Raw genomic sequence first — 12,825 nt, 5'->3', positions numbered from 1 at the left:
CGTAAAAAACGGTACTCAGTCAGTGAAGGAAAGGGGCCTCTTACCGGTGTCAAAGTGCCAGGTGCTTCGTCCAGATCCGATGGAACATCCGAGCTTGATTTAGAGGTTCCAGGTTCCACAGTGCGCGTCAACTCAGATTTCGCAAAATCTCTCCTTGCTGAGTCATATTTGCGACCAAAGGTTAATATGCGGCCTTGGACATAATCATTGCGGTCCCTTATAAATTTCCAGCGCTTCTTGGATTTGATGTCTTCTTCATACTTAAGAAGCCTGGCATCCATACCTTTTAGAAAGGATTCTGATAAGTAGGTGTGATCAGAATCCTGAGTCCACGTGGGATGGGCTCCACCTCGATATAGTTGTGGAGCGAAATAACCTCACAACTCCTGTTGATCTCCTTCTTGCACAATTTCTCTAATCTGTATAGCTCCTGTTTGAGTGTAGCTGCACTGCCGCCCGGTAAGAAGCCTCCTGCACCCTCATTTAGATTAGTATCACTTTCAGTGAAGGCAAATAAAGACTTAGCAACGTTCATCCGTTTCCGCATTGCCTCACTCATGATGAACGGATCATGCCGGCAGATAGCCGCTTATGTTAATCCCCTCTGGCGAAACCTTTCACATGGCAAATATCAAGTCGGATATCTCAGTTTCACCGATCCCCCGATCTTTGTACTTTTGCAGTTGGTCCCGGCAATCACTTCCCGGGTCTGTCATGCAGCGGCAGATAGCCGCTTACGTTGGTCACCTCTTGCGATACCTTTCATATGCCAAATGTCAAGCCAGATATCTTCGTTTCATCAGTCCCCCGATCTTTGTACTTGCGCCGTTGGTCCCGGCAATCACTTCCCGGGTCTGTCATGCAGCGGGGGTAGTCGTCTAGGAGAAAGCAGCTACCAGTAATCGTGGGTATTCTCAATCGGACAGAAATACCCCCGTGGCTGTGCTTAATACAGTACCACTAGTCCTTTGTAGGTGCCGATATATGGCGGGGATCGTGTTGTGGGAAGGAGGTAGTAAACATAGATCACAAGTTACTACAGCGGTTAAAAGTTAAAATAATATATATATTTTATATATATATAAATTCACTAAAAAAGCAAAGGTTACCGGAACATTATAGTTAAGTTCGGATTTTACACATTAAAAAACACAATAGAAATTCAGCAGTTATCGTCATCTCAAGTAACTATAACTCATGCCTTAAAAGAACTATAACTCACGCCCCTACCATACACAGTTTTCTCATCAATAATTTTACAGTAAATGTTGGTGTGATATTATCAATGATGTTTAACCATCAAAGCCCCAGAAAGGATCTAGGGAAGGGAACCAGAGGCACGGGGTACTAGGAGCAGGCAGCCTCCAACATACAATGTTTAGCACAAAAAGAGCCGCTCCCAGTCAAGTGACTTAAGTGCTGCAGTGTTATTTTGTGAGTGCAGGCATCTCACAAAAAGGGTAAGACTGGTCTCACACACCACCTGGTGTCATGCCTCATCATTGACCAGTCCTCGCCCCCTAAAAACTTGGTTTGATAAAGGGCGGGCATACACCTGAAGACAAGGAAGCACTTCTAAGCTAAGTGGGGGCCCTTGCAAAAAAATGGGAGATTAAAAGGCCAGTACAGATGTCAAACCAATTTTAATGTAACTGGCATCTGTATGGTAATTCAAATCAATGGTCGGTGTGTTGAGGATTCTATTGTCCCCCCACCGTGATGTGAGTGGTCGACATGTTTCTGCCAGTTGACCCAGTCGGGTCTGTGGCATTCATTGGGACCTAGAATAATCAGTAAAAACAGCCTCCACCCTTACCGGACTATGGTGAGAGGGTTCCACTAGGTGGGATGATCTTTTTCACGCTCCACTCTTATGTGGCTAATATATTCAAGCCTGTAAAATAAAAACAGAGAAAGTACAAATAGCACCACGGTCAAAGTATTAATGATCGATGTCCAGTCAGCCACATACACGTGCAAAAATAAGGTGAGTGGCTATAAGTGCAGCAAACATGTCACTCATCTGTGCACTTGTTGATATGTGGGAACTGTAATCCACATTGCTTACCCTTTAAAATGGGCACTAATACTAATAGCCCAATAAGCTGGTGATTCAAATGCTACTAGTGGGCCTGCAGCACTGATTGTGCCACCCACAGTAGTAGCCCTAAAATGGTGTTACAGGCCTGCCACCGCAGTGCCTGGGTGCAGTTGTTAACTGCCATGCTGACCTGACCAGTGCCCACACTGGCCAGGCCTAACCCTTCCCTTTCTGTACACATTGGACACCCCTATGGAAGGCCCTAGGTACCCCCCTGGGCAGGATGCAGTGTATGTGAAAGGTAGAGCATGTATTGGTGTAGGTGACATGCTCTGGTAGTGAATTACAGCCATTTTCGTTTTTCACTATTGAAAGGCTATCTTGGAACCTTATTAATGACTCCATGGTTTTTAAGCCTTATGAATTGTTCTAAGAATGACAAGTAATGTGATTCAACTTTTTTTTTTGGGGGGGGGGGGTTTATATAGTGCGATTTCGACCCGAAGGTATCATAGTACTTACCATGAGCCCCAGTTGCGTTCCAGACAGACACATTCATTTTGTTAGGCACAGGGAGATTAAGTGATTTGCCCAGAATCACAGGATGTTAAGCATCCCTGACAAGACTCAAACCCAGTTCCCCAGCTTTGTGGTGGACTGCACTAGCTATTAGGCCACATCCTCTCCCCTTAAAATTAAAGGTCAATTGCTGTACACAAGTTTGAAACTTCACTATTTACTCCTTATGATGAACCAAAATATTACATGGTAACACATGGGTTTATTACATCAATCTTTCTTGATTTGAAGGCATCATCTGGTAAGGATAAGGGAAGTTAAAAACACATTCAGATACTCATTAGGATATGCTTTGCAAACACTAGGGTATCTACTATCTATTTTTCATGTCTCTATCGACCTCCCAGACCCCCCGCTTCAGGGGAGCCATAGCCGACTTCATCACTCACCACCCTCTCGCCTCAATGGACTACACTCTCCTCGATGACCTCAATATCCACCTGGACAACCCTGATGAGCACAACACCTCATACCTACTGAAGAACCTCGCCACCATCGGACTCAAACAACTGGTCACAGCCCCAACCCACTCAGCAGGACACACGCTCGACCCCCACTTCACCACAAGCAACAACATTGCCATCAACCACACTTCCGAGCCACATTGGATCGACCACCACTGCGTCCATTTCTCCTTCACCAAAACCACCTTATGCCACCACATCCATTGCTATCCTTGCAGAAGCTGAAACAAGTTCATCGAAGACCAGCTCACCACCTTCCTCAGCAAAGTCCCACCACCGACATCCACAGACGCCAACACCTCAGCGCGCAACCTCCACAACTGGATCTCCAACTGCGCTAACACACTGTCCCCCCTTAGGAAACCCTCAGGCAAGAAACCCTCCAAGAAAGCCAGCTGGTTCTCCCCCATCCTCCAATTGTCTAGGAGCACCTGCAGACAGCTTGAGAAAAGATGAAGTAGCAGCAAGATCGTGGCAGACCATGCAGCCTTCAAAACCGCCATCACCGCACACCACCACCTCATCAGAACAACAAAGAAAGCAACCATACAGGAACGCATCAACGCCAACACACACAACAGCTAAGAACTTTTTACCAAGCATACAGCAGACATTCACCCTCTCAAGACCTCTGCAACAACCTCACCATCTTCTTCTACCACAATATCAAGGATATCTACAACAGCTCCGCAACCCAAGACCCAGCCACCCCACATGCAAACACCACACACAATGGATCCAAACCTCAGTGGACCTTGCCCAGCTGGACAACCCTCATCTCTGACAACACCATCAGGATAATGAAGAGCAACCATTCCGGGGCCCCCTTGGATTCCTGCCCTCACCACATCTTCAACAGAGCCAACACCTCCATCGCACTCAAACTCTGCCACACCATCAACTGCTCCATCAAGTCTGACACCTCTCCTGAAGACTGGAAACACGCAGAGATCAACCCCCTACTGAAGAAACCCTCAGCTGACCCGACGGACCTTCAGAACTAAAGGCACATCTCTCTGCTCCCCTTCCCAGTCAAAGTCATAGAGAAAGCCATCAACGCCCAGCTCTCCGAGTTCATTGAAAACAAACCATATCCTGGACTTCTCCTAATCAAGCTTCAGAAGCAGCCATAGCACTGAGACCGATCTCCTCGCCTCTACAGATGACTTCTGCACCCTACTCGATTGAAGCGAGACTGCCACCCTCATCCTGCTGGACCTCTTAGCCGCCTTCGATACCGTTTCCCACCACACCCTCTGCGCAAGACTCCACGACACCGGCACCCGTGCCAAAGCCCTAGAATTGATCCGCTCCTTCCTCACTGGCCTATCACAGAGAGTCAGACTTCCACTATTCAACTCAGATCCCACACAGGTCAGCTGCGGAGTGCCTCATGGATCCTCCCTGAGCCTCACATTCTTCAACATCTACATGGCCTTGCTTACAGCCACATACTCAACATTGACCCCTATGCCAACGACACCCAGCTCATTCTCTCCCTCATAGATAAACCCAGAGCTGCCAAGAGGAATTTCCACAATGGGATTAAGACAGTCGCCACCGCGATGAAGGATAGCTGCCTCAACTCAGACAAGAATTAAGTCCTCATCTTGGGCTCCACCCCCTCAGCCTGGGATGACTCCTGGTAGCCCACAGCGCTAAGACCTCCCCCACACCCACAGACCACGCACGAAACCTCTGCATCATCCCGGACTCCTTCCTCTCAATGAACCGCCAAATCAGTGCCAACCCATTCTCCTGCTTCCACACGCTCTGACTGCTACGTAAGATCTTCAAATGGATCCCCACCGAGTCCAGGAAAACGGTCAGTCACGCTCTCATCAGCAGCAGACTCGACTACGGCAACGCACTCTACGCCAGCCCAACCCAGAAACTCTTAAAGAAACTGCAGAACATCCAGAACGCCTCTGCCAGACTCATCCTGAACATTCCATGCCACAGCCACATCTCTGGCCATCTGAGAGACTTTCACTGGCTACCTATCAACAAAAGAATTATCTTCCAGCTCCTCACACACACCCACAAAGACTGCCACAATGCCGGACCTGAAATCCTCAAACACCGCTTCTTCTTCTACACTCCCACCAGACATCTCCACTCTACCCAACTGGCCCTGGCCATCATGCCAAAAATCCACAAGACTACAGCTGGAGGAAGATCCTTCTCCTACCTCGCTGCAAAGACCTAGAACTGCTTGCCTCTACACCTCAGGCAATCACCATCACTGCTGTAATTCAGGAAGGACCTCAAGACCTGGCTCTTCGACTGAACCACAGAACCCCCCACCCCCAGCACCTTGAAACCCTAGTGTGTAGTCGCAATTTACACATAATATGTTTGATTGAATGGATTGGCTCCTATTCTTATAGTGGGGAGAGTTGCAATTTGTGTACTATTGCTGCTAAGGTAATCAATGAGCTCATTAGACCGATGAAGGTGTTTAGAGAATGAATTGAGAAATAAATTAACATACATAAAATACAACCAACAAGCACAAGTGCATAGGCTGAAGAATATTGATATCCTGAAAGACTGTTGTGCATATGAGCATTTCTGACCTGTGATTTTTCAATCCACAGAAGTGCACCAGGAATGGAACTTGGTGCTCTGCTGAGTCACTGAAGAACACCGCCATGAAGTGATGATGGCCCGAAGCACTGAACAACATTGTGAGTACACATTAAGCATCTTTTCTGCTCAAGAGCTTTATTCAGTTACCAAAGCAGAGAGGGAGGCAGAGGTAGAGGCTAGGTTTATCCTCCTGACAGTTACATAGTTAGACAAAAATCGAGTATATCGAAGAAAACCTGCCTTTAGGGAATTAGATAGGATACAGCAAGAATGTTGTAATCCCTTGTCAAGAAAAAAATACTTTTTTTTCTAGAGACCCCACACCCACCAGGGTTGCCCCTATGTGGCATGCTTCATCATTGGGGTTCCTCTCAATCCTCTACGGATTGAGGCGGGCTGTGACTTGCGAATTACGTAGGAGCACTTTTCATTGTAGACTATGTGAAGTGCAGTGATGTGGAGTGGAAAGGGAAAGAAAATCTAAAAATAACTAACTAGTTGACTACTCTTTTATTCCCACCCCTAGTTGGTATGGTTAAAAATCAGGGGTCGTTAACTGAGAAGAAACCTGACCTTAATGAGTCTGGCTGTCTCAGTAATGTGTTTTTGTCAACATGTTTCGAGCTGTTCCCCTAGTAGCTCTTCATCAGGACTCCATGGGGTTCAGCCACATGTGTACCACTCCTAGTGAAACCTATAATGAGGACACAAAACATGCACACCTAATGCGCCCTATGTATACAGTGCGCATTAGGTGTGCATGTTTTGTGTCCTTATTACAGGATTCACTAGGAGTGGTACACACAAGGCTGGACCTCGTGGAGTCCTGATGAACAGCTATTAAGAGCAGGTAGTGGTCTCAGAGACCATAGCCTACTCCTACAAAATTAAACATAAACATTTTGTTTTATTTTTTCAATCGCATCTGTCAGACCTGGCATCTTTTGGCATGGTTTCCCTTGACTTTTTGCCATCATGCCTCCTGTTTTTGACGGTGTGCTGAAATTTGTTTTTGCTAGCTTTAGGACTGTGTGCACCTTTTCACTGCTGGTAGTGCTAAAGTGTACGTGCTTTGTGTCTAAAGCGGAACGGCATTTGGTTTCTCCATGATTGGTATATCTGATTTACTGATAAGTCCATAGTACAGTGAGGTACCTGTGCCGAGGGCCTCTATATCAAAGGCTACTAGTAGGCCTGATCATGCCACTCACGTGAATAGCCCTTCAAACCTGACTCAGGCCTGCCACTGCATAGCCTGTGTGTGCTATTTTAAACTGCTATTTTGGCCTGGAAAATTCACCTACTTGACAAGCCCAATCCTTTCATTTTATCACATATACCTCACCCCAAAGGTAGCCCATATGAAGCCTTGTGGGCAGGGTGCAGTGTTTTTAAAAGGTAGCACATGTACATTTGAGTTTTACATGCCCTGGTAGTGAAAAACGACTAAATTTGTTTTTCACTACAGCAAGGCCTATCTTTCCCATAGGCTAGCATTGGAGCATCCTTGTAACACTTTACAAGTGTAACTTCCAATTGGGGAAAGATAGGAAGAATAAGTTTGGTGTTTCTGGATTCACACATTTTTTAGTGAAGTTGGTTTTTAAATTTCAGGTCTGAAAAGGCCACTTTTAGAAAACTGGCATTTTCTTAATGTAACCATTCTGTGCCTCTGCCTGTCCCTGGAATACACATGTGGGTTGGGTGAGAGATGGACTTTGTTCATTCCCTCTAGACAGTCACACACAAAGGGAGCTGAGGTGTGCTCTGCATATCCTGATGGCCCATCACCAGACTGTTAGGTCTTCCTGAGCTAGAGTGAGAGGGAAGAGCTGACACTTGAATCTGAATATGGCTATACCTGTCCCCACACAAAGATTGGCATACCCCCCTTTTAGTGTGCACTACACTTATACTGACTAGAATTGTGGTTCCTGCTTGGACAGGGTGCACTACAAAGGCCTTTCTTTGAAGTCTCCCTACTTCAAAGGCTAAAATGGGTATAGGTACTGGACCTCTAATACCATATACTCAGAACACATCCGGAACTGAGGACATTTTACTGGGAAGAAGAGCTGTTGTGCTGCCAGTAGGGACTGCCACTTCGCATTTGCTTTGCTGTGTTGGCCTGCTGCCTGCTGCTTCTTGCCTGGGAGTGAGAGGACTGGACTTGACTCTCTACATCCTGAATCTCGAAAGGTTCTCCAAAGAATTGTTGGGCTTGCCTCCTGTTTCTAAGGTTTCATGGATATCAAAGACTTCACCTGCATCTTGCTACCAGCATCTGGGCTCCTCTGCTGTGAGTCCTGCTCTGCCAAGTGGTGCCAAATCCAGTCCTAGGCCCTTGGTATTGAGTGTGTGGTGCTGCAAACCAAGAAACCACGCATTGACACTAAAGCGTTGTTTGAGATCCACGCATCCCCTGCGATTTCAACACATTGCCGCTGCCTGCTCTAAAGCTGTGGACGCCCCTTGTCGAGTGCGTGACGCAATGACCTCGACTTACAATGCAGCACCAACTTTGCTGACGCACCGCCTCCTAATCACCACTGCTGCATTAGTCTCGGACACCGCATCACTGATGTCTGTGACGCACTGTTCTCGATTCTGACACATTCCTGGCCCTGCTTCATGCCAATGCATCACCTACAGACCAGTGGTTCGACATTGCCACTTCGAAACCGAAGCATGGCGCACTTGATATCGACACATGAACAACTTTGCACAACTTTGGAAACTACGCCTCGCCTTCGACCGCAACACATCCTCTCTGTTTTTCAATGCATTGTCCCCGAGCATTGACACATCCAAGGTACTGTCAGTGGGTCTGCGTCAATTCTGTATCCAGCCTGCGCTCCATCGAAGTCGGACTGAACTTTTGTATTAGTCCCAGTCAAGAGGGACCAGATAGCCCCATTTGGAGCTATGGACTTCTAAGCACTGCATTTTGATTTAACCATGCAAAATTCATTACTGTGTCTGTTGGATTTTTATTGTTTTGGTCTTGATTCACTCAGGTAAATATTGGCTATTTTTCACAACTAGTGTGGAGTACTTTTGAGGTGTTTTCACTGTGTTACTCTGTGTGTGTATACAAAAATACTTTAGACATTACCTCTTTAATTGAACCTGACTGCTCTGTGCCAAGGCACCAGAGGTTGAGCACAGGTAAACCTTTAGTGTGTACTACAATTACCCTGACTAGGATTATGGTTCCTGCTTGGCTAGGGTGTATACCTCTGCCAACCAGAAACTCAATTTCTAACAACATCCCGCTTTCATTTAAGGAAAACGAGCTGCATTTAGAAACAAAAGATTGCTTTATTGAAAAGCAATCACAAATACAGATATGGTGTTCTGCTGACCCCAGCAGGCCACCAACCCTGTGACGACTGCAATTCCTAATGGGTTGCAAACAGCGACCTATCTCATTAATATTCATGAGGTAAGTCAATATGCGATCCACAATGGATTGCTGCTTACAAGATCTAATTTTCATACATTTGGAACTGTGCCTTCCTAATTGCGAATCAGTAAGAATCGCAATTAGGAAATCGAAATTCCTACTTTTTGTACATATGGCCCTTATTGTTTAGCTAACAAGTGAAATTTTAAAATTCTTCAGGAAGATCCAACTGGTTTTTTTTCAACGTAACACCTTTAGAGACAAATGGATAACAAGTTTATCAGACCCTAGTCTACATTTTACCCAACCCCACATACCATAACAGCAAACAGTATTACCTTTGGTAAAACAGTTGTTTGTGACATTAACACACTAAAAACACCAGCCTGTACAACTCATTCACTTCACTAAAGAAGAAAAGCTGGCTTTATAGTCACCGAAACAGAAGCAAACAATAGCCATCAAATCAACAGACAAGGGCGGAGGCATTGCTATTCAGAATACCACAGAATACAACACAGAAATGCATCGCCAGTTATCCACCATTATTCACTATAAATATGAATTTAGTGGCCACTTACCTGCTCTCAAAAACAACATTAATGACATCACAATGACAGAGCATGGTTCCAAAATTAAGGTACATCAATGGGTGCAAGCTTCAAGCGCATCAAGGCGAGCATTTGGGTTACAATTTTTGAGGAAAATTGTATTTACTCCTCAACAAACCCTTACTTGGACAACATCAAGAAATAGAAAGAAATGTTTTATTGGTGACATGTTCATGCTTTGACTGGGTATCTAACAAGGAACTGAAAACATTCTCTTTTGGCTGACCACCCTTAGTAATGATTTACAATTCACACAAATGTAAAAAATATAGCCAACAGTAACCTCACCTTACCATTCAAGAAAATATATCAAACTACACATCACTCCCCAAATAAAAGCTATGCTTAGAAATTGTAACTGCAAATAGTTTGTTTATATAAGTGGAAAGTCTAAAAGTAAGAGAATTTGACTTCGTTAAACACTTATTTGAAACATGCAATAAAGAGAGGCTGGTTCTCTGTTCATTACACACACTCCAATGGAGAATCAAAACATTATCTGTGTCTCTGTCTTTATACCCTGAGGTAACACAGTTACAAAAAGTGTAAGAAAGTATTGACATGTTCTATCATATCGTAATGACATTTTTGCTGAACCCATGCTTCTTTTTAAAGCTTAAAAAATATGTGAGAGCATCTTGTACATGCATCTCCATCATCATAACCTGCCCGTCTATTAACAATTTATGGGGTATTCCCCCGGTCCTCGGAAAACATGTCAAATTGTTCTCTAGATTCATTTTTACTGATTATCAAAGTATTTGCATACGACTATGTGTCTTTAACTCTCAAAATCATAAAAATTGCAATACCCGAAGCATTATATAAGTGTTATCGTATTCTTGCAATTAGTTTTATGTACTTCAAAATGCAAACAAAGAGTCATTTCAGATCAGTCAGCATCAAAGTCCGATATTTTGTTAGGTTCCCAAACCAGCAATGCTTACACATTATTTGGAAAAGAAGCACTTAGAATATAATATTCTTTGACAAGTTATAGAATTTCTTATTTTACATATAACAGGTGGTGACTTAAACACAATCCTGGATACTCGTGAAAGTAAATTGGTAGAACGTGTCATTTCTGTTAATCGAGTACTGAATGGAATTAATAAATGGAACTTCATTCCTGAACTGTAAAACCTGTTATTTGCCATCCTGCATGTCTTTTAGAACAAGCTAATTTGGTCCGAATCGACAATACTATTATCCACTGTACATGGATGACATGATGCTAACTTTGTAATTATGTAAATAAGTACTGGCTTCTTGTAATCAATGTTGTGCAATTTCGACTTTTTGTAAAAGAAAATTCCAGCCATTAAATGTAGATCATTTGTGGAATTACATGTGCAGACGAGCTGCCCTTAGAACCGGTTTTGAGTTGCAACGTTTCCTAGCCTCACCTCTAGGGTAGGCAGAGGACCTCTGCACAGTGGACGAAAGGTTCTGCCATGCCTGATTTAGGTAGAGAGGGGCACTATGGGATTCTTAGCAATAGGGCAAAAAGGAGCTGTTGCAAAAGCAGTTAGTGGTATCCCTGGGAACATTTTCATTACTGGCTAGGAAGTGGCCAGGAGATTCCCTCACCCACGGCTGGCACTGGGCATAAATTAGGCAACCCCAGTACCCTCTTCAGATCCCTTCTGGACCTGTAGACGAACAGAAGAGGACTAGTTCTGCTGTCTGTGACCTGATAAGAGCATTGCAGTCTGGGCCTGCTCTCCTTCCTGTACCCTGGACAAAGAAGAAGACTGCAAGGGTCATAAGACTGATCTCCTTTTTCATCTACAGAGGCACAACAACTTCCAAGAGACCATTTTCCTCCATACCCAGCTAACCAGTTCCAACTTGACCTACCCAGTACCCTGCTTCTGGAATCTGATTAAGTGAGTCTTGAGCCCCAAGTGCTTCCCACCAGGTCCTGGACACTGGACCGGTCAGAATGTGCACTCCTGCTGAAGTTTTCTGACTCCTGGGACTCATAAACATTTTGCCAACTTTTAGCTCTGAGAACAGATAGAAGACTGGGATCAATCTGCGAAGCCAATCTGATGAAAGCGCATCACCACTGGGGCAAAAGTCTAGGTTTCGCCCAGTCCGGTCTTCTTTGCAGCAGCAATTCTGATCTAGTGGGTCCTCACAGACAAGGTGTGCAACCTCGTGGAGTCTTCTTCGATTTCAGCCTGCGGTCTTGCCCTGCTAGAAGTCTCAGAGCTCAAAAAAGTTACTAAATCTTAAGGTAGAATTCCAATACAGGTGAAGGTGTGAAAACTATCTGGACAGCGAGGGATCTTCTCTGCCGCAAAAGTCAAATTTCTCCCGCTCAGAACTTTCCCACCAAAAGTAAATGGCTTCATCATGAAATCATCTGGTGACTATCCGACGATGTGGACCCTCTTCGTTAACATCCTGCTATCTCACCCCACTGAGGATTTTTAATTTCCGTTCCAGAGACCAAAGGTAAAACTTTTCACCAGGACCATCCTGTGTCCCTATATCTGATCTTTACTTTATTGTGGTTGCCATTAACTTTGAGTTTGTCTCGGCCAAGTGCAACCAGATCAGCAAGGTAGTTGCTGAGCACTTTTTGATGCTATTGTGAATCTTAGACTTTAAAAATTCATAACTAAGGTTCTACTGATTGGATTGCTGCTGTTTTTGTTTCATTTTATTTAACCCCTTCGCTGCTAGGCCTTTTTCCCTCCCCATGCTAAGCCTTTTGTTTGGCTATTTGGGGTAGTTCGTGCTTAGGCCCCTGTCACTTTTTGTCCACATAAGTAATCCACATCAAATTTGTGCACTTTTCTGCCAACATCTTGAGGATTTTCAAAGGTACCCAGAGTGTATGGCTTCCCCTGGAGGAAACCCAGAAATTAGCCAAAATACAGCAACATTTATTTTCTTAATTTAAATGGGGGAAAAAGTGCTGCAGATGAAAGCATCTGGTTTTTACCCTGGAAATTGCATCAACAAAGGATTTGTGGTGCTGAAATCACTATCTTCTCAGCTTTCAGGGACAGGCAGACTTTTGTCAGAAAACCAACACTTTTCACACAATTTTGGCATTTTATTGAGACATAGCCTATTTTTGCTATTTTTTGTGCTTTCAACCTCCATCCAGTTAGTGGT

General features: G+C 44.5%; 1 protein-coding gene across 1 annotated transcript in view; it reads left to right on the top strand.

Annotated features, from left to right (window-relative positions):
* The window catches only part of P2RY10 (P2Y receptor family member 10), a 135,663-nt gene that overhangs the window by 101,791 nt on the left and 21,047 nt on the right, over window positions 1-12,825 (top strand). The window contains exon 2 of the mRNA XM_085607844.1: window positions 5,685-5,774. The gene's annotated coding sequence lies outside the window, so the exon portion shown is untranslated. The remainder of the gene's footprint in view (window positions 1-5,684; window positions 5,775-12,825) is intronic.

The sequence above is a fragment of the Triturus cristatus genome, chromosome 5_2 (assembly GCF_964204655.1).
Source record: "Triturus cristatus chromosome 5_2, aTriCri1.1, whole genome shotgun sequence".
Lineage (NCBI taxonomy): Eukaryota > Metazoa > Chordata > Amphibia > Caudata > Salamandridae > Triturus > Triturus cristatus.
The sequence above is the reverse complement of the archived record's forward strand: the minus strand, read 5'-3'. Positions and strand labels throughout refer to the sequence as shown.